Source organism: Schistocerca cancellata, chromosome 5 (assembly GCF_023864275.1).
Source record: "Schistocerca cancellata isolate TAMUIC-IGC-003103 chromosome 5, iqSchCanc2.1, whole genome shotgun sequence".
In the NCBI taxonomy this organism is placed as follows: domain Eukaryota; kingdom Metazoa; phylum Arthropoda; class Insecta; order Orthoptera; family Acrididae; genus Schistocerca; species Schistocerca cancellata.
In genome coordinates, this window is record NC_064630.1 from 299,298,780 (window position 1) to 299,322,147 (window position 23,368).

Here is a 23,368-nt window from a genome sequence, read left to right on the forward strand (position 1 = left end):
AGGTTGTTCAGGCCAATTAAAACACTTAATTAGAGGTTCTCCTATAGAAGATTTGCCTATAACTTCTAAAGGTGTCAACCCAGTCGATAAATGGCGTAATTCATTTAGGAGAAGTTCAAAGTCCTTAATTTTCATTGCCCATGAAGTATGTTTTTTGTGGCAGTAAGTACTATATAACTTTCCAATTTCCTTTATTACTCATTCACACAGAAAGTATTGTTATAAACAGTGTATAACTGTCTGTCTTTCTATTTATGAAATAAGTAGACATACAGACTTTACTTTTCATCAATTAATGGTGTATTTGCCATCCATACACATAAAACTCTCACTTTCCACATAAATATGTAACTTCCTGTAAGTCTCTCATACAGCTGAACATCAGAAACAAATTGAGTTACAGTTAAAAGGAAGTTGGCTTAGATACCATAACTTTTCTTAACATGAATCAGAAAATAAATCTTGCCTATAGCAAGGTTATGTCAAGAGTTTCCAAGAGTTCTTTTCTAACTGTCCTTGTTTTAATAACAGTAGTCAGTGACACAATAAGCACAGAGCTGCATATAAATTCCATGGTCCTTCCTTACACACTCATGAAAATGTCTATGGATTGCCCGACAGGTACTTGTCGGTGCTGTTCGTCTGCCACATCTACTTTCTTCCCACAACTGATTTTAAACCTGCACACACAGACATGTGATGCACAGTAGATAGGATTCTACCATCCCACACTCATATCCACAATATCGTGTGTTTGGGGCAGTAGAAGGCTGAAGGGTTCTAGAATTTACACAGAAATTCTTGAATCACTACGCTATTACAAGAAAGGATCAGAAAATTTGATGGCAGCTTTTAAATAGGTTTGAATAGAGGAAGAAGGAAACAGAAGCACATGAATGTTAAGGATGAATTCTTTGAAGGGAGTGAAATATGAAAAGGAAACAGCACTGATTTAAAAACAATTATGGGGATTCCAAAATGAGGATGAATTCTTAAGCATAGTGGTGATAAGTTCCTGTAGGACCAAACTGCTGAGATCATTGGTCCCTAGGCTTACACACTACTTAATCTAACTTAAACTATCTAATGCTTAAAATAACACTCACACCCATACCCAAGGGAGGCCTCGAACCTCCGACATGGAACTGCGTGTACCATGGCAAGATACTTCATACCATGTGGTTCCTTAAGCATGGTTAAGTCTTATTTAGGAAAGCTGGGTTATGATAAACAGAAAATTTCAACAAAGTACAACACTAAATTTTGTTTAGAAGAAGGCAAGAGAATTCACAGAATTGGAAAATTTGTAGATATTATGGTGGTTTATAAATATTGGCAAGTAGGAACCAGGAAATGTTTGGATGATTTAAATAAAACAGTAATTACAAGAAAAATGGCCATGAAAGTAAATGCAAAAATGTAGTCCTGCAATAAATGCTGAATGGAGAAAGTGGTAGGTCTAATATAGAATATTTTACCACAAGATGTTTTGAAGATGGCATTTGTGGACCGTGTAATTTCCCCTCCCTCCTTTGTTGTTGTTACTGACCATTATCGATAAGTCTTATATAAGATTTGAGAGGGGTAAGGTTTACAACTTTTTACTTATCTTTTCTCATGCAGTTGGCTGCAGTTCTTCAAGTCTACAGGTCTGATTCTTGAAGCTGAAATTTCTGTATTTTATGTTCTCAAGGTCCAATTCATCTAAATAAATTTGAAGAATGTATGTGCAGACGTTCTGTTTTTTTGTGTTTATTTGTGTCTCATTTTACTATATCACACTGTCTTTTGAATTTTCACATTAACAAAGCTGAAATTAGATTGTTCGTCCAAAATACAAAAATACGTTGGATCACACAAAGGCATGCTTACTCCTAACTCACTCTGCGGTAATAACAATATTCCAAAGCGTTTATAATTTTTCTTGACATGAATTTCTATTAGATTGTTATTTTATAAATGAATCTAGAGATAAACGTACAGTATTGTGTAATTAATGATAGAAATTTTAAGTGTGCCAAATATTTTGTAATTTCAAATATTTCTAAAAAAGAAAGTAATTTTAACTGTTCATCCAGAGCTAGTACATATTGATTGTAATAACAAAAACAAAGTAATTCCTTTTCATAAATTTTAGTTTGAAATATAACATATTGTATATAAAATTATATGAAATTTTTTAGAAAAACTGCTGAGATAATACTGACCTGCCCAAAATTCAAAAAATATTTCTGGTATCGACAATTTCTGTTGAGGAAGAGTAATGCTAGCAGGGGATATCCCTTTACAACTGCTAGAAAGAGTAATTGGAAATCTGTGTTAGTTATAATGAATGTATTTTCAAAATATATAACATTATATGGTTTAAAGAGAGGTACTGCTAAAGAAGTTTATGGGAAACAGCTATTTTCGTATGTTGGAAGGCCTGGAGCATTTCTTTCTGACAGTTGTGTTTAATGTACTGAAAGGGTTTGGAAACAAGGCACAAACATCATGTAATTGAAGTACAATACATTCTGGTTTACCGTCCAGCTATTAACTTTTTTGAAAGGTGTTTGGAAGAGATTGGACATTGTTACAGAACATACGCTAATGGAAGAAAAAGTTGCAACACTAAAAAATAATTAATGTACATAAATGAAATTTCAGGAATGCATTTTTCTGGATAACATATCAGAGTGATTAATACTGCAAGATCACAGGTTAATGTAGGTATAAGATAAGCCATCGCAAATGTGAAATGTAACCACACAATTTTTGAACACAAGCATGCAAATGTGTATGCATTGTGTTGTACAGGTGCCAGATGTCAGCTGGTGGGATGGAGTTCTATGCCTGATGCATTTTGTTGGTTAATACAATGACGCTTAATGTTGTTGGTGGAGTTGCTGTCCAATGATGTTCCAATTGTGTTCAGTTGAAGACAGATCTGGTGATTGAACAGGCCAAGGTAACATGTCGACACTCTACAGGGCATGTTGAATTACAACAGTGGCATGTAGGCAAGCATTATCCTGGAATGCTGTTCATGAATGACAGCAAAATAGGTTGAATCGCCAGACAGACATACAAACTTGCAGTCAGTTTGCTTGGGAATGAGAATGCCAGGTTATTTTGGGAGGAGTAGGTGTTCACATCTCACAGTTTTTAAAGCAATAGACATCATTTCTACTACAACCAATAATTACATAGGCACCCAAGTCATCTTGCATGGGCCATCGGTGTTTTGCAGTGCAGTTTTGAACTTCACTCTCGCTAACAAGGATACGAATGAACACGGTAATGGCTGGGTCACCATTGCTCTAGTACATGGACCAAAAGTCAATAAAGTAAAAGAGCTAGATAATTTCAGTTCACATGATGAGAGTGTCACATGAAACCACACCCCAGACCATAACTCCAGGTATAGGTCCAGAATATCTAGCACACAAAAAGGTTGGTCACAGGCCCTCAACTGGCCTGCTTCTGACCAGCACACGGCCATCACAGACACCAAGGTAGAACCAGTTTTCATCAAGAAACCCAACAGACGTCCACTCTGCACTCCAATGAGCTCTCGCTTAACACCACTAAAGTTACAAATGGCAGGGGTTTGTAATCAGTGGAATAGATGCTACAGGGTGTCTGGCTCAGAGTTGTCCTTGAAGCAATCAATATGTGATAGTTCTTGTGACACTGCGGTGCCAGCTGCCACTCAGATTGCTGTTGTAGATGCAGGATGATGTGCCAGAGCCATATTCGAAACATGATGGTCTTCCCTCTCAATGAAGTGTTTCAGGTTGGTGTGGGCTTCATGGTGGTTTGTTATACTTCACCTCAGACAGACAACACTTATTTAAGTTGTCACCTGAACACTCTTTTTATATACAATGAATGTTGCTTACTGAATATTTGGTTGTTGTTAATTGTTAAACATGTTCCAGCTAGTCTGTGTCCTGAATCCATGTGCCTTCTTCCTCCAACTTGTCTGACTTTGCCTCCTTATAGGCCGCACATAAAACTGCTGAAAATTAAATTCTCATTCTCATCCACTCCATTACATAAATAAGAAGTGAGATTCAGTTCATCTTCTTTTATTATCTTCAAAATTACAACTCAATACATGATAAATGAGGACAGCTACCAACTTGTTTACTGCCTCTCTGTACTATGTACATAACAGATCTCATATTCAACTTGATAATTAACAATTAAAATATATTTATTATCTTTGACATTTCATGTTCTTAGATTTCATGGCACTCTTTCTTCCATAATTCTCACTCCTTGAACCTCCTATCTCCACTTCAGCAGGTGGACTGCTATCCATTTCCATAGAGTCACTGGATTGTTAGCTCAGATATCAGCACCTATGATTTAGAATGCATCCCAACAGTAGGGTGCTAACCACTTATCAACTACTCTCAGTCACAAACGTCTTTTCTCTGACATATATATTTAGTGACATGATACCTCTTATTCAAGGAATGGGATGTATCACTACATACACCTCCACTAAGAGAAAAGATGTTGTGATCATACATTCAACTTAAATTATTATACAAGTGTTACATAAACAGACACAATAGCTTCACTAACACTTTCAGTTTTTCTTCACATTTATCATTGCAGTATGTATTTCTTTGCGTTTGGTCTTACCATTAACACATATTTCATTGTACCTTACCACAAAAACCTCTTTCTTCTTTGGAGAAGGTAAATATTATCTATAACTCTAGGTTCAAACATTAGAGCACTCTGAGATTACATTGTGACCTCAGAAACTGATAAATGACATAACTTTAATAGTTTTATTTAATCATTCAGGAGGAAATGCTCCATTATCCAAGGTCTCTATGCTTGTGCAAATAACAATATTTCTAAGCATTTCTCAACACTGCCCATTGTAACGGAACCTATTAAAGGCTTTATTATAACGAAGTATGCAATACCCTCCTAATTCAACCAGTTTAACCAGCAATTATGATAATAGTAAAGTAATTGTGTATGTTAGCAATGATTGCTTAACATGCCTACATAAACTGTCAACCCATTAAAATATAATTAATAACTGACCCACACAAAAGTGAACATCACTTGAACACTGATACAGCAGATGTCATTGTGTAAAAACACTATATTCAACTGAAATAATTAATATGAAATACGAATAATATTGGTCAACTTACATATTTTGGATCTCCTTAAATAAAAATTACCCAGGGAAACTTATTTATGCACTGGGACTGTTTTCACTCACTATTCACGTAAACACATCTATTTTAAAAGAGAACCACTGCAATTTTTAATAATTCACGTTATTTACTTATGTATGCAAATGAGAGAAGTCAATAGATGTACCTTTGAAAAAAGGCCTTTTTGCAACAAAAAATTGTTCTGACAAGTTGACAAATCTGTCTGTCATTTTAATGACCTGTTAAATTATGTCACTCAATGTAAATTAATAACTTTGTTTTCACAAATTACGAGAACAGATGGATGCCTGACTTATAAACCACATCTCTTCTTAGTAGTTCTTTGATGAGGTTATAAATACAATCAGCAAGAAGCCCTGTCAGCTCAGTCTTGATAGAACTTTTGTAAAGTGTGTATGTTATTGTCTTATGTAGAAAAACAATGCAAAAATGTTGTAAAAGAAGTGTTACTCTGTCCTGTGACAACGTCTTTGGGTGGTCAGCAGAGTTAAGATGGCTACCATGCGAATAAATAGTTGAAGTTCACTTATGCTGTCATTCATTATTTATCAACAAGCACATCAACAACACGGGACCTCATCTTTTTACCCCCAGACGAATACATGTAGAGCCAACATTAACATCAAGATACAGTAGTGAACCAGCCAGCAGCAGCAGCAACTGCTACAATACAATTTAATGGCGCCAACCCAATTCTCTACATCAAGTGCTAACAAGCTTTGTATATTGGACTGATATAGTGCGAATATAGGAATATCAACAATTGGGTGACCATTATACCTTCCAGGGATTAAGTACTCTTTCCTCTAATATTGTACCACCACTAATGTGATGTACCTCTCTTCCCATATAGTGGTTGGGGTCCTCCCTTCCTTGGATCCACCCAAACCTGGTATAAGTTCCATTCTTTGGGGGCAACTTACCCATAAACTCCTACAAAGTAGCTGGGGTCCTGCCTTCCTTGGGTCCAACCAAATCTGGTATAAGTTCCCTTATGTGGGATAACTTTCCACAAACTCCCACAAAGTGCATCACATAGCTTCTTTATTATTATTTTGAGTACTCCAGTACTTCTCCCTTTCGTTTTTCTTCTCCCTATCTCTATATCCCCCTCCAGACTCCTGATTTTCTCCAGGCAGTTCTCCTGCCTGATTGTTTTTCCTATTGCTACTCTCCTGCAAGACCCTTTTGCTTCTATATGTTAGCTTGTCAACCTTATCTTTGAGTCACCCTGACACCTGGCCCCTTTATGCCTCCCCTCAATATAGTGACAGGACTAACTCGTAAAAAAAATTATTTTGGCTCCTATAACGTTTTCCACATCTTCTTGAGATCATGTGCATTATTTCTTTAAGTGATAGGCCTGTAGTTAGGTGTGCCTATGGCACTTCATTGATCATTTGAAACTCTGGAATCAGTTGAGCCCAATCCTTATCTTGCTTTGAACAATAGGTTGTACAAAGTCAAACAATTTCCTTCATTATTCATTCATGAGGGTTACTTAGTGCATGGTTTTTTGAAATAGCAACACATTTAATGTTTTCCCATCATAAAAATACTTTAAAGGTTTGACTGGTAAACTGTGGTCCATTGTCTTCCAGTATCCTATGAGGTTTTCCTGCGTCATTGAAATGTTCCTTTAAATGGTATTACGTATACTTTGTCTCTACAAATACAAGCTAAAAGTTGTATGGAGAAATCAAGGATTACTCTGTATGTCCTCAGCCAATCCACCCCCAATAGTGGTTGCAGATTCACATTAGGTACTGCTAAACAGGTCTGCATAAACATAAAATTATTCAATGCTATCATACTTCTTGTTTAATCTGTCTAGCTTTAATTCTTATAATTCCTACTACACATACGCTAGTTACTGGAAGAAGCAGATAAACTATTTTCTGTCTTAAAAAATCAAATAATGATTCTGATATAATGGAAACTTCATTTCCCAAACCTATATGCACATTTACTTCACAATGCTTTATCATAGCTACACCTATCAGTTTTTGTCATTTCAGTTCATCTCTGTTCACTCATCTTCTGCTAATACCCAATTTTTTAATGGTGTGGTTTCGCTAAAAGCTATAAATTTTTTCCTATGTGAACGTATATTCAATTTTATACATCCTGGATTGTAACCCTTTGACCAGGATGTCAATCATTTTCCATCCCAAATTTTTAGGTTGACAAAAGGGATTGTACAATCATAGCCCCTTCCTTTTTGTCATTATTATTAAATGTTTGTGTGTCCGAATTTCTTAAGTCATGTTGCTGTTGTTTTCAATTTTCTCCTGGATATTTGGTGACTTGTCAATAATTTACTTCTCATTTCTTTTGAAACTTTTGGTTAAACTTGCAATTCATGGCCTGTACTTTTCTGATCTATACTATTCTTTTCATTGTTCATGTATTTTTACAAATGATAACAACTTGTTTACAGTAGCCTAATACCAGTACAAAATTTCTTCATGTACATAATAAGGGTAGCGGTCTCCTTAATACTTTAGCTAAATGAACTTCGGCCAGTGGTTGGTCTAAATATTTAGATCATGTTACCTGTTACTCAATATACTTTCTAAAACTTCCCCAGAACTATTGTAGTGCTTTGGATCAAGTAATTCTAAAGTTAATTTTTCTTGTATCATCTAAATTTCCCTTGTAAATCCTTCCATGAAGTAAACTCTTCCAAGAGAGCATTCCTCCACTCAGCATCATCCCCTACTAGATAACTTAATGCAATCTATGTTCCAAAAATATTCCCATTTTTGAGGGGAAGATCTCGTAAAAACTTGCAAGAAGTATAAGGTGTACAACTTTGCTTCTGCCATTTTTTCCCCAACATTTGAAGCTTTAATGAAACAAATTGGTTACACATGTATCATTCAAAGTATTTTCCATCACTGGTCACTACTTTTTCCCATCTTTCGGGCAGTTTACAAAACCCGTATCAAAAAAATTGCTCATCTTTTGAAGTGATCCACGAATCAATCCAATTTGTGACTTCTTCATGAGATCGAAAGTGTTGGTCAGCCAGGCCATGCGCCATTGATCTAAACAGGTGATAGTCAGAGGGAGCAATGTCTGCAGGTGGGGTAGGATGACCCATTTTAACATTTCCAAGTACGTTTTGACGTCTTTTGCAAGGTGGGGTTGAGCGTTGTCGTGCTGCAAAATCACTTTATCATGCCTCTTGCTGTATTGTGGCCATTGGTCTTTTAATACTCTGCTCAGATGCATTAATTGCTTTTGATAACAAGCACCTGTGATTGTTTCACTTGGTTTTAACACCTCATTGTACACAATGCTGAGCTGATCCCACCAAATGCAGAGCATGATCTTGAAGCCATGAATATTCAGTTTTTATGTTGACGTGGAAGCATGGCCGGGATATCCTCATGATTTTTTTATTTAGGGTTATTGTATTAAACCCATTTTTTGTCCCTGCTCACAATCCGATGCAGAAATTGCTTCCGTTTTTGCCTCTGAAGCAACAGTTATCAAACACACAAATGCCGTTCAACGTCTCTTGGTTCAGCTCACACAGAAACCAAGTTCCTTCTTTCTGAATCATGCCCATAGCCTTGAGACATTTTGAAATGGCTTGCTGCATCACTTTCACTAATTGTGCCTATGCTTCTTGAGTTTGATGCAAGTCTTCACTCAGTAATGTCTCCAATTCTGCATCTTCGAAAACATTCACTCTTCCACCACTACGCCAGTCTACATCGTTAAAATCACCATTCTTGAAGTGCTGAAACCACTTACAACATGTTATTTCACTAATATAGTCATTACCATACATAGTTGAGGGAATTAGATGAGACACAGCTGCTGTTTTCTTTATATAGAAACGAAACAGTAACACCTACCACAAATGACAAGAATTAGGCTTGTAAACTGACATTTTTAATCAAAAACAACGCTACGATGCAAACACAAATCGACTAATGTTTGAATGTTGACCAAGGTCCAAGCTAATTGCCTGATGTCTTTGATCTGTTTTTTTCGACCGCTACTTACCTTTGTCACCACCTGTCGGCAAATGGCAGAGGCAAAGGTTTTCATCTTGTATGTTGGGATTGGATATCCATCACATTTAAACTTTGGGAAATAACTGTATAGTTTCTTGCTGCTGCCTAATTGTAGTTCTTCTAATAAAGTATTTGTATCAAAAGATTTCCCTCTACACTGACTTTCTGTGATTTCTTGCCTCATTCTTGCTAACTCATCCCTGTTGTTGTTGTTGTTGTTGTTGTTGTGGTGTTCAGTCCAGAGATTGGTTTTGCTGCAGCTCTCCATGCTACTCTATCCTGTGCAAGCTTCTGCATCTCCCAGTACCTACTGCAGCCTACATCCTTCTGAATCTGCTTAGTGTATTCATCTCTTGGCCTCCCTCTACGATTTTTACACTCCATGATGCCCTCCAATACTAAATTGGTGATCCCTCGATGTCTTAGAACATGTCCTACCAACTGATCCCTTCTTCTAGTCAAGTTGTGCCATAAATTTCTATTCTCCCTCCTCATTAGATATGTGATCTACCCACCTAATCTTCAGCATTCTTCTGTAGCACCACATTTCAAAATCTTCTATTCTATTCTTGTCCAAACTATTTATTGTCCATGTTTCACTTCCATACATGGGGCTACACTCCATACAAATACTTTCAGAAACAACTTCCTGACACTTAAATCTATACTCAATGTTAACAAATTTCTCTTCTTCAGAAGCACTTTCCTTGCCATTGCCAGTCTACAATTTATATCCTCCCCACTTCTATCATCATCAGTTATTTTGCTCCCCAAATAGCAAAACTCCTTTACTACTTTAAGTGTCTCATTTCCTAACCTAATTCCCTCAGCATCACCTGACTTAATTCGACTACATTCCATTATCCTCGTTTTGGTTTTGGACTCATCCCTAAATTGTTTAAATTCATTATTTGGATGAGTTACTTCATCTCCAGAAAGCTGTACATGTTAATGCACTCTAGGGAAACGTTCCACGTGGGAAAAAATATATTTAAAAAGAAAGATGATGAGACTTACCAAACAAAAGCGCTGGCAGGTCGATAGACACACAAACAAACACAAACATACACACAAAATCTAGCTTTCGCAACCAATGGTTGCCTCGTCAGGAAAGAGGGAAGGAGAGGGAAAGACAAAAGGATTTGGGTTTTAAGGGAGAGGGTAAGGAGTCATTCCAATCCCGGGAGCGGAAAGACTTACCTTAGGGGGAAAAAAGGACAGGTATACACTCGCACACACACACATACCCTAAGGTAAGTCTTTCCGCTCCCGGGATTGGAATGACTCCTTACCCTCTCCCTTAAAACCCAAATCCTTTTGTCTTTCCCTCTCCTTCCCTCTTTCCTGACGAGGCAACCATTGGTTGCGAAAGCTAGATTTTGTGTGTATGTTTGTGTTTGTTTGTGTGTCTATCGACCTGCCAGTGCTTTTGATATATATATATATATATATATATATATATATATATATATATATATATATATATATATATATATATATATATATATATATATATATATATATATATATATATATATATATATATATATATATATATATATATATATATATATATATATATATATATATATATATATATATAAAATAGAAGGAAACATTCCACGAAGGAAAAATATACCTAAAAACAAAGATGATGTGACTTACCAAATGAAAGTGCTGGCAGGTCGACAGACACACAAACGAGCACAAACATACACACAAAATTCAAGCTTTCGCAACAAACTGTTGCCTCATCAGGAAAGAGGGAAGGAGAGGGAAAGACGAAAGGATGTGGGTTTTAAGGGAGAGGGTAAGGAGTCATTCCAGTCCCGGGAGCGGAAAGACTTACCTTAGGGGGAAAAAAGGACGGGTACACACTCGCACACACACACACACATATCCATCCACACATATACAGACACAAGCAGACATATTAAAAGACAAAGAGTTTGGGCAGAGATGTCAGTCGAGGCAGAAGTGCAGAGGCAAAGATGTTGTTGAATGACAGGTGAGGTATGAGTGGCGGCAACTTGAAATTAGCGGAGATTGAGGCCTGGTGGATAACGGGAAGAGAGGATATATTGAAGAGCAAGTTCCCATCTCCGGAGTTCGGATAGGTTGGTATTAGTAGGAAGTATCCAGATAACCCGGACGGTGTAACACTGCGCCAAGATGTGCTGGTCATGCACCAAGGCATGTTTAGCCACAGGGTGATCCTCATTACCAACAAACACTGTCTGCCTGTGTCCATTCATGCGAATGGACAGTTTGTTGCTGGTCATTCCCACATAGAATGCATCACAGTGTAGGCAGGTCAGTTGGTAGATCACGTGGGTGCTTTCACACGTGGCTCTGCCTTTGATTGTGTACACCTTCCGGGTTACAGGACTGGAGTAGGTGGTGGTGGGAGGGTGCATGGGACAGGTTTTACACCGGGGGCGGTTACAAGGGTAGGAGCCAGAGGGTAGGGAAGGTGGTTTGGGGATTTCATGGGGATGAACTAAGAGGTTACGTAGGTTAGGTGGACGGCGGAAAGACACTCTTGGTGGAGTGGGGAGGATTTCATGAAGGATGGATCTCATTTCAGGGCAGGATTTGAGGAAGTCGTATCCCTGCTGGAGAGCCACATTCAGAATCTGATCCAGTCCCGGAAAGTATCCTGTCACAAGTGGGGCACTTTTGTGGTTCTTCTGTGGGAGGTTCTGGGTTTGAGAGGATGAGGAAGTGGCTCTGGTTATTTGCTTCTGTACCAGGTCGGGAGGGTAGTTGCGGGATGCGAAAGCTGTTGTCAGGTTGTTGGTGTAATGCTTCAGGGATTCCGGACTGGAGCAGATTCGTTTGCCACGAAGACCTAGGCTGTAGGGAAGGGACCGTTTGATGTGGAATGGGTGGCAGCTGTCGTAATGGAGGTACTGTTGCTTGTTGGTGGGTTTGATGTGGACGGACGTGTGAAGCTGGCCATTGGACAGGTGAAGGTCAACATCAGGAATATATATATATATATATATATTTTCAGGGGCTGTAATTTTCCTCCAAACATGTGAAGATATCATGTGGAGGAACGGAATTCTCACCCCTTTGGTCTAAAAGTTCATTACAATTTTTTTGCATCTGATATCCGATCTTTTACAAAATTACACTCCCGTACTGAAAATTCTTGCAGGCTACATACATCAATATGAATTTTCCTCACATGTTCTTGAATTTCATTATGTACAAGGCCACATTGTTGAAGCATTTCAGTAAGAATTTTGTTTTTTAAAAAAATTAATTTATAATCTAGTTTATTTGCTAAATGTTCCCCCAAATACTCAAGTTTCTTATCTAAATGAGCAAATCTGTCATTATTACTGTTAACTACCTCCTTCTTGAATGTATTTTATTATTAAGGTCTTTAAATTGGTTTTGTATCTTCTTATTATTTTCCTCATTAAGAGTTTGTATTTGCTTGGTATACTCATTAAATTTTTCCAAAATTATTTCTAAATTCATTTCTCCTGACATGATCATCTTTCTTGTAAAGACAGCCGTAAACATATATTTTATTGCTTAGTTCAACATGCTTATCGTCTATATTGATGTTCTTAATTTGAAAATTAATTGTTTCTACTCTTGTCTTATCGTATCACTCACCAAACATACAACTTTTTAAATTGATCCCAAGCACAGCTCACCAATAACTATATATAGTGTGCTGCTGATGGACTGCTCTTCAACTGCTAGTTGCTCATTCCTGCGTGCTGCATGTGGTCTGCAGTCAATGAACAACTGTGTGCCATTGATGAACTGTATGTAGGCTGCAATGTGCCAGTGAATGCACGTGCACTGCAGTCTTTTGACAACTGCTTGTAGATTGTGACCTGTTGTTGGATGAATACTGGTTCATTTCTCCCCAACAGAGTTGAAGTGAAGGTGAAGCACACCTGATTTTCATCCTGACACTGACTCTAATAAAGCCACTCTTATTCAACTGGCATGGAATTTTAATAGACAACATCATTCAGATGTAGAAACACATTTACTAATGTTCATTTATTTCACAAAATTCCTTATTGCTGTTGTAATTTTTTTTCCTGCCAGTGTATTTTTGTACTAAGCACAATTCCTGGGATAAATATTTGGTAGAATTGGAAGATATCAAACAATATAGTCCATGAGAGCACTGGATTAGTGGTGTTGGAAGTAATGAAGAGGGACTAAGTGCCAAATTCGTTAACCAAGATAGTTCATTTTCCACCTACATATAGCTTCATTGTAGATTAAATGAAAGATCAAATGAGAAAAACATTCATAAATAGGCAGGAGCAAGAAAACAATGACATTACTGAAAAATAAAACCTGTGTAATTTTAAACTGAATATTTTGTTCCTGTTAAGACAAAGGAAAAGTCTGGGGAAATTGATTGAGAAATAACAATATTTCTTTTCTTTTCTCTCTCTCTCTCTCTCTCTCTCTCTCTCTCTCTCTCTCTCTCTCTCTCTCTCTCTCTCTCTTAGATTTTCAAGGGCCCCATCTTGTGTCAGAGAAACCCAGTGTGAATTCCTATTGTCTGGTCTATTCAAAGTCTAAAAAGAATTTTGCCAAAAGATGTGCAGGAGATCTGAAACTGGACAAGACTCCTATAAACATTATTTTAAATGTAATATCATATTATTTTTCATCTTTTTCCAATTAGGTATCCTTTTCTCTATTATCAGTACAATTTAAGGTTTTGGGGATAATGTCTCATTAAATGAGTAAATTCATGTAACAGGAATGTTATGAATTTGCTAGTGAGCTTATGTACTCAGGAAAGTATTTTTCTCAATAATTTCATATTTCTTCTGCAGCCAAATATCAACTTCATTGTTATGTATCTTTTAAGCACAGTTCCATTATGTATGATATTTTTTAGATGAAATTTCAAATGTGATAAGGATACTGTTGTACACTTTGAGTGATGGCTAACTAATATTTTATTGTTCTACATTGTAAGTGAGGAATGACTATTTTGAAGTTTACTGAGTGCGTTCTGACAGTGTAAGTATCTGTGAGAGAAGGTAATTATGAATATGGCTGTATAATACAGAGTACATAATACCCTTGTCCTGAAACCTCCTGTTGCCAATATAATGCCTCCAAGGTCTTTAAGTACAAAACATACATAATAAAGTCACAGTCCATTCATAGCTAAATAAGGTCTCTGTGAAACAACAACAAGGAGTATCTATCTGCCTGCTAGTACTTTTTTTTTAAGTCTTCTGATTGTTTTGATGTGGCCTGCCATGAATTCCTCTCTTGTCCCAGCTTCTTCAATTCAGTGTCTCAACACGTGTCTCATAATCCTGTCTCTTCGTCTTGTCAGTGGTCTCCATATAGGGACTGATGACCTTAGCAGTTAAGTCCCATAAGATTTCACATGCATTTTTTTGGTCTCCATACATTCTTTTCATTGCCGAGTCTGTGGAGAACTACTACTTTTCTTATGTTGAAAGTCCATATAATTTTCTACATCCATCTATAGCACCACATCTCAAATGCTTTGGCTGTCTTCTTTTTCAGCTATTCTGCAGCCTATAATTCATTACCACAAATTGCTGTATTCCAACTACAAATTCTCAGAAATTTTTTCCTCATATTCAGGTCGATGTTTTGATACTAGTAGACTTTTCTTGACAAGGAATGCTCTCTTCACCTGTGCTAGACCTTTTTAAATAATCCTTGTTTCATCTGTCAAGTGACCAAGTTTGAGATGCAAGACACACACTGTTTGTCTTTTACCATGGAGCAGAATTCTAACGGTCTGCCGCGAGCAGCGTAATACTTAAAGTGGGCCCAAGTAGGGCAGGTGCAGTGCAGATTGCACCATATCGTCATGCAATATCATGTAGTCACAAACGTGTAGATCTTTGTGCATGAAGACATGTAGCACCACCTGTTCCCTTGTGACAGGGGGCATAAATGCAAGGCGAAGTGTTGAACACATTCTACTAAAGTCAGAAGTGTGGACTGCACGGGAGTGTTGGAGTTCTTGACGGATTGGGCCACAAGGATGACAGGTTCCCAGTACAATAAGTTAGCTAAGGAGGCTTGTAAATCCTCTTTGTAGACTGTACAGACAACAAGCAAGGCCCAGGGGAGAGCCTCAATTCCAGCAGGACAATGCAAAATGCCACATGTCCAGAAATGCTACAGAGTGGCTCCAAGAACACTCCTCTGTGCTTAAACATTTACGCTGGCCGCCAGACTCCCCAGACATGAACATTACTGAGCGTACCTGGGATGCCTTGCAACATGCTTTTCAGAAGAGACCTCCACCCCCTTGTACTCTTACGGCTTTATGGACAGCCCTGCAGGATTCATGGTGTCAGTTCCCTCCAGCACTACTTCAGACATTAGTTGAGTCCATGCCATGTCATGTTGCCGCACTTGCAGCAGCCCTATATGATATTAGGCAGGTGTACCAGTTTCTTTGGCTCTTCAGTGTAATAACTGACATTTGCACATCAGTATTCTGATGCAGCCCATTGATATATTTAAATAAGAAAAACATATTTTTGTAGAAGACATTTAATCTTGTATCTATGTATCCAATGTAAAAAAAACATTTCTGTACCATGTACAACTTCTTTGAAATGACAGCATGAATGTAATGTGCAGTGAAGAGGACATACATCAGGCAACAGTATGCAGATCTTTTACAACTTTTCCATTCCTATAAGCACAATTCACTGTCAGAAATTCCCATTTTTACCCTCTAAAGTGTCTTTTCTAAATTGTTCATTTTTATCATTAGCAAAAGATACAATATAACCTATACTGCCCTTGAGCTGCAACTGTGAAAAGACATCTGTACTCTTCACCAACACCAGCCACATAAATAAACAATTGTTCACCTGAAGATGATGGCATGGACCATTGAAATGCATAATGACAAAATAAATAAATGACTGATGCAGAAACTGTTTTATTTGTATACTGTTACATCCTCCTGTGCTTTGGCATTTATTGCACCACATCAGATGGGTTACATGAGGTCTTATCTTCAGTCAAATAAATCCAAATTGGATATGTCCTGGATGTATAAATGACTTCAATGTTAGGATGAAGGCAGTAGATTTATGCAGCTCACCATTCTGTCTCTTCACTATGTTTCTAATTTTCATTGTGCCATTTCCCACTAATTTTGCAATATAGCAATATCCATACCCATGATAAGTCTACAGCTTATCACATTCTTAATGAAGTTCAGTAAATTCTGTTTCTGCCTGCTTTGGCTTGTTGTTGTTGTTGTCTTCAGTCCTGAGACTGGTTTGATGCAGCTCTCCATGCTACTCTATCCTGTGCAAGCTTCTTCATCTCCCAGTACCTACTACAACCTACATCCTTCTGAATCTGCTTAGTGTATTCATCTCTTGGTCTCCCTCTTCGATTTTTACCCTCCACGCTGCCCTCCAATACTAAATTGGTGATCCCACAATGTCTCAGAACATGTCCTACCAACCGATCCCTTCTTCTAGTAAAGTTGTACCGCAAGCTCCTCTTATCCCCAATTCTATTCAATACCTCCTCATTAGTTATGTGATCTACCCACCTAATCTTTAGCATTCTTCTGTAGCATCATATTTTGAAAGCTTCTATTCTCTTCTTGTCCAAACTATTTATCGTCCATGTTTCACTTCCATACATGGCTACACTCCATACAAATACTTTCAGAAATGACTTCCGGACACTTAAATCAATACTCGATGTTAACAAAATTCTCTTCTTCAGAAACGCTTTCCTTGCCGTTGCCAGTCTACATTTTATATCCTCTCTACTTCGACCATCATCAGTTATTTTGCTCCCCAAATAGCAAAACTCCTTTACTACTTTAAGTGTCTCATTTCCTAATCTAATTCCCTCAGCATCACTCGACTTAATTCGACTACATTCCATTATCCTCGTTTTGCTTTTGTTGATGTTCATCTTATACCCTCCTTTCAAGACACTGTCCATTCCATTCAACTGCTCTTCCAAGTCCTTTGCTGTCTCTGACAGAATTACAATGTCATCGGCAAACCTCAAAGTTTTTATTTCTTCTCCATGGATTTTAATACCTACTCCGAACTTTTCTTTTGTTTCCTTTACTGCTTGCTCAATATACAGATTGAATAACATTGGGGATAGGCTACAACCCTGTCTCACTCCCTTCCCAACCACTGCTTCCCTTTCATGTCCCTCGACTCTTATAACTGTCATCTGGTTTCTGTACAAATTGTAAATAGCCTTTCGCTCCCTGTATTTTACCCCTGCCACCTTCAGAATTTGAAAGAGAGTATACCAATCAACATCGTCAAAAGCTTACTCTAAGTCTACAAACGCTAGAAACATAGGTTTGCTTTTCCTTAATCTTTCTCCTAAGACAAGTCGTAGGGTCAGTATTGCCTCATGTGTTCCAACATTTCTACGGAATCCAAACTGATCTTCCCCGAGGTTGGCTTCTATCAGTTTTTCCATTCATCTGTAAAGAATTTGCATTAGTATTTTGCAGCTGTGACTTATTAAACTGACAGTTCGGTAATTTTCACATCTCTCAACACCTGCTTTCTTTGGGATTGGAATTATTATATTTTTCTTGAAGTCTGAGGGTATTTCGCCTGTCTCATACATCTTGCTCACATCTTGCTTTGGCATACTGATCAAAATTCTTAGAGTGAGTAAGTGTGTTCATTTGACAGTGTATATCTATTTCTAACAAAAGCATTTCTCTGAGAATTCACTTTGGCAGATTTTACTGTCCAACAAAACTTTCCAAGGAGATATTGTCTCCGAGGACACTTTTTTCTCTCTCATAACGTCTTGTAACAAAGACATCCTGACACACCTGGGTCTTGTTACACTGATCAGGGTTTAATTTTCATAATGCACTTTAGAGGGCTATTCTGTTGAGAACTCAAAGTCATGTGGTTGTTGATCCATAATGGCCAAGATATACCACTGCAATTTCTTAGTTTCGTACCACTTACACAATCTGTGTAGTTATGCCATGACCCTTGCTCTCCAATACACACAATGTCCCATCATCATGCTCCACGGTGGATGCTGAAGCATGTCCACAGCTTACTTTGATAAAAAAGTGGAGGTGCAGACCAGTCCACAGCTTGGTAACTTTGGATTCATTATTCGCATATTTGGTTATCACTGGCTGATCCCGCAGACTGAGTATATAGGACAGTTAGCAGTTAGACTCACAGCCTAGAAATGAAAATTGTTTGGACAAGGATCAGGGGAAAATCTTCATCAATAACAAGGGCCCACAAAAAGATTATAACCTTGCTAAAGGAAAGCAGGCTAGGAGGAACATCTTGATTCTTTAATATTCTTATTTTGTGATTTCTAAGGAACTTAGAAGCTCCGTATGATTATTTTGGAAATACATTTTTTATTACATGAACTAGATTTACTTCAGCTTTTATTTTTATATACTGTACCCAAGTTTAGTTTACCAGAGTACAAAAGCTGAGTTTTTTCAATATTGCTAACAGTTTGTGAAGTAAATCATCTGTAACACTGGAAGTTTAAGGAATGATGTAAGCAGCTTTTATAACCAGTTCAAAAGTTATAAAATGGAAATCATTGTGGTGTTAGGAAAGTAACATTAATAAATGAAAAATACAGAGGTGGTGGTCATTTTGGATATTAAAGTCACCTGGCTATGAAATAAACCTAATTTTTCTGGACAAAGCAATTTTAATTAAATGACATATTTACCTAATGGGATTAAGGGTCATGAGATTGGTTAAATGTGTCAGACATTCATTAATATAAATTTAGGGTAATCCATTGTGCCCAGGGTAATAGCTAATGTCAGTGGTGCAAACCAGAATAAAAATAATACAAAAATCACTGAAACTTGAAAAATTTCCAAAAACAAACTTCCAAAAGTTCAAATGTAAATGGGGCAGTGAAATAAAAATTACCAGATGGAAAGAAAGTAATTAAGCTGTTTATTATTTCAAAAGTAATCACCATAACTATTAGTGCATGGGAAAGGCTCCCAGTGAAACTCCTGCTGCATAGTCAGACCATTCTTGGCAACATTCATTCTGTTCTAAGGTAATGTCCATCCATATGCTGTCAAGATTGTTTTGACTACACTGCAGAAGTTTCACTGGGAAGGCCTTTCATGTCCTCCATACAGTCCCAATCTCTTCCCATGTGATTTCCATTTTTATGGAGCCCTGACAAACAACATTTGTGGCCATTGATTTGCTCCGGACAAAGAGGTGCGTGCCTGGGTACAATCAAGGTTCCCTAGAGAACTGCCAACATTTTTGCATGAAGGCACTGGCCATCTTGTCTCACAGTGAAGTAAATGTATTAACATTTACAGCAATTACTTTTGAAACTTAATTTTTTTCATTTATCTCCTTTTATCTGACTGCCCCTTTTACAGGGGCTGTTCAAAAAGTACTCAACTTTATTTTTTTATTTTTGAAACAGACAATGGTATAGGGGCACATGCATTCTCTCTGTTTTCAGGCATACATATTGTGTGTACCTGAGTTTTTTTTCACAACTGCAGAAACAACCAGTCACTGGCTAGCCTTTGACAGCTGAGCACGTCAGTGGCAGTTGGCAGATTTTGTGTTGGGGGAAAGATGACGAAAAAGTGTTACAATGTTATCACATCAAATTTTGTTTCAAGATTCAACAAGTGTTTGGGGGTGAAGCAATGGGTACCACACAGATAAAGGAGCGGTACAACAACTTCAATGATCGCTGCTCATGGGTGAGATTAAGGGTCATGAGATTGGTTAAATGTGTCAGACGTTCATGAATATAGATTTAGTGTAATTCAACTGTGCCCAGGGTAATGGCTAATGTCAGTGGCGCAAACCGGAAGAAAAATAATACACAGATCACTGAAACTCAGGATCTGCAAACGAGGTGGTTATTGCTCATGTAAAGACCCTTGTGATGCAGGTTATATGAATCATGGTCAGAGAACAAGGTTGAAATTAGTACTGGTTCCATTTATTCAATTTTAATGAAACATTTGGATGTCAGGAGGCTCTCAACAAAATTTGTGCCAAAGTTGCTTACAACTGAGCAGAAGCAACTTTGTTCAGAGATCATATAGGACATACTGGATACTGCAAACTTTCTTAGCACAGTGCTCATTCGTGATGAGTCCTGGCTTTATGGGTACAATCCAGAAACAATTTTCTAGTCATCGCAATGGAAGAACCTGTCATCCCCGACAACCCAAAAGGCGAGACAAGTCCACACCAATGTAAAAGTCACACTGACCATCTTCTTTTACTCCAATCATGTGCTCCCATCACTAGTACTCCCCCCCCCCCCCCTTCCACACGAAGAGGTACTAAAGGTGCTGCGTTACCTCCATGAAGCACTGAGATGCAGATGACTGGACTTGGGGCAGTTGGCACCTTCACCAAGATAACACATCTGCTCATCGTTCCCATTGATGCAGAGTTTCTTGGCCAAACACAACAAGGCTGTAGTTTCTCAATCTCCCTGTTCCCTTGAGATAGCGCCAAGTTGATTTCTGACTTTCCCCTAAACTGAAAAATACTTTGAAAGTGCCAGATTTCAGATCAGGAAATACATAGCGCAGAATTCGACAGAGAATTAGCACACCATGACAAAAGAGGCTTTCCATCAGTGGTAACAGCATCAAGTGGTGTGTAGAAGGTGAAGGGGACTACTTCGAAGGTGACTAGTGTCAAACAATTGTATCTGAATAAATATTGACTTTATAAATAAAAATCAGATGATTTTTGAACAGCCCTCATATCATGAGCCCACTTTTTACTGCAATGGCAGTGTTTTTTTTTAAACTACATATTTCATTATACTGTCTCCAAATAGGCTATGATTTTATTCTCTCTATACTCTACTCTCTTTGCCACAATAGTCAAGACTTACTTTGAGATTTTTGGTTCGTTTCATCCATAGAATTTTCTCTGTGCCATCAATAACATACAATGTTCTGCCATCTCACTTTTTATGGATGTAAATAGTGCTACTCTTCTTTCTTGACCAACCCCACCACCTCTCATTCCTACTTACATATACTTATGTGAAACACATCAGAGTACAAAACTTTCAGACTATGGCACAATTCTGCTCCTGTTAGTACGAGGTTTAGAGTACATAAAAATCAATGTCTTGGTCACATGCTATTCTACTAAACTTGAGAACCAGTTTTGCAGTCATCATCAGATCTAAAACTGAGAAAACATAAATAAAAATATATCAATAAATTACATTGTTTGCAGATGATGAGAGTTTGACTTCACAAGTGCTCAATGCCAGGGTTATCAGCACCCTATTCTTGAAAATGCTGCTGACATTTACAGTACTGCAAAGTCATTAGATGATCAAAATGAATTGCAAAATGATTTAGACAAGATATCTGTAGGGTGCAAAAAGTGGCATATAGACTCTACGTAATGAAAAGTGTGAAGTCATCTGCACGATTACTAAAAGAGATTTATGAAATTTCAATTACACACAGATCTAAAGGCTGAAATCAAACAATCAAAAATCCAGTATGGAATGTAACAATATTAGAGAAGAAAAGTTGCTACTCACCATATAGTGGAGATGCTGAGATATGATAGGCACAACAAAAAGATTCACACAATTATAGCATTCAGCCATTAAGACCTTTGTCAGCAATAGACATACACATCCACACACACACAAACACTCACACAAACACAACTTGCACACACATCTCCAGTCTCAGACAGCTGAAACCACATTGCAAGCAGCAGCACAAGTACATGATGGGAGCGGTGGCTGGGTGGGGATAAGGAGGAGGCTGTGGCGGGGAAGGGGATGGATAGTATGGTGGGGGTGGCAGACAGTGAAGTGCTGCAGCTTAGATGGGGGGCAGGAAAGAAGGTGGTGAGAGATTAAGGGCGGGGGGGGGGGGGGGGGGGGTTTAGCAGAAAGGAGAGAAATAAAAAGAAATTAAAAGACTGGGTGTGGCGGTGAAATGACGGCTGTGTACTGCTGTAATGGGAACAGGGAGGGGGCTGGATGGGTAAGGACAATGACTAAATGAAGGTTGAGGCCTGGAGGGTTACGGGAACATAGGATTTATTGCAGGGAAAGTTCCCACGTATGCACTTCAGAAAAGCTGGTGTTGGTGGGAAGGATCCATATGGCACAGGCTGTGAAGCAGTCATTGAGATGAGGGATATCATGTTTGGCAACATGTTCAGCGACAGGGTGGTCCAATTGGTTTTTTGGCCACAGTTTTTTGGTGGCCATTCATGTGAACAGACAGCTTGTTGTTTGTCATGCCTACATAGAATGCAGCACAGTGGTTTCACAGGTAGCCCTGCCTTTGATGGGATAGGTGATGTTAGTAATAGGCCTGTATTAAGTGGTGGTAGGAGGATGTATGGGACAGGTCTTGCATCTAGGTCTATTACAGGGGTATAAGCCATGAGGTAAAGGTTTGGGAGGAGCAGGAGTTGTGTCAGGATGGACAAGTATATTGTGTAGTTTTGGTAGATGGTGGAATGCCACTGTAGGAGGGGTGGGAAGGATATAGGCAGGACATTTCTCATTAAAGGGCACAATGAGAGTTAATTGAAACCCTGGGACAGAATGTAATTCAGTTGCTCCAGTCCCGAATGGTACTGAGTTACGAGGGGAATGCTCCTCTGTGGCTGGACTGTGGGACTTTGGGAGGTGGTGGGAGACTGGAAAGATAAGGCATGGGAGATTTTTTTTGTACAAGGCTGGGAGGATAATTATGGTCAGTGAAGGCTTCAGTGACACCCTCAGTATATTTTGAGAGGGACCGCTTGTCACTGCAGATGCGATGACCATGGGTGGCTAGGCTGTACGGCGGGGACTTCTTGGTATGGAATGGGTGGCAGCTGTCAAAGTGGAGGTATTGCTGGTGGTTAGTAGGTTTGATATTGACAGAGGTTCTGATGTAGCCATCTCTGAGGTGGAGGTCAACATCTAGGAAGGTGGCTTGTTGGGTTGAGTACGACCAGGTGAAGCAAATGGGGGAGAAGTTATTGAGGTTCTGGAGGAATGTGAATACAGTGTCCTCGCCTTCAATCCAGATAGCAAAGATGTCATCAATGAATCTGAACCAGGTGAGGGGTTCAGGATTCTGGGTTTTTA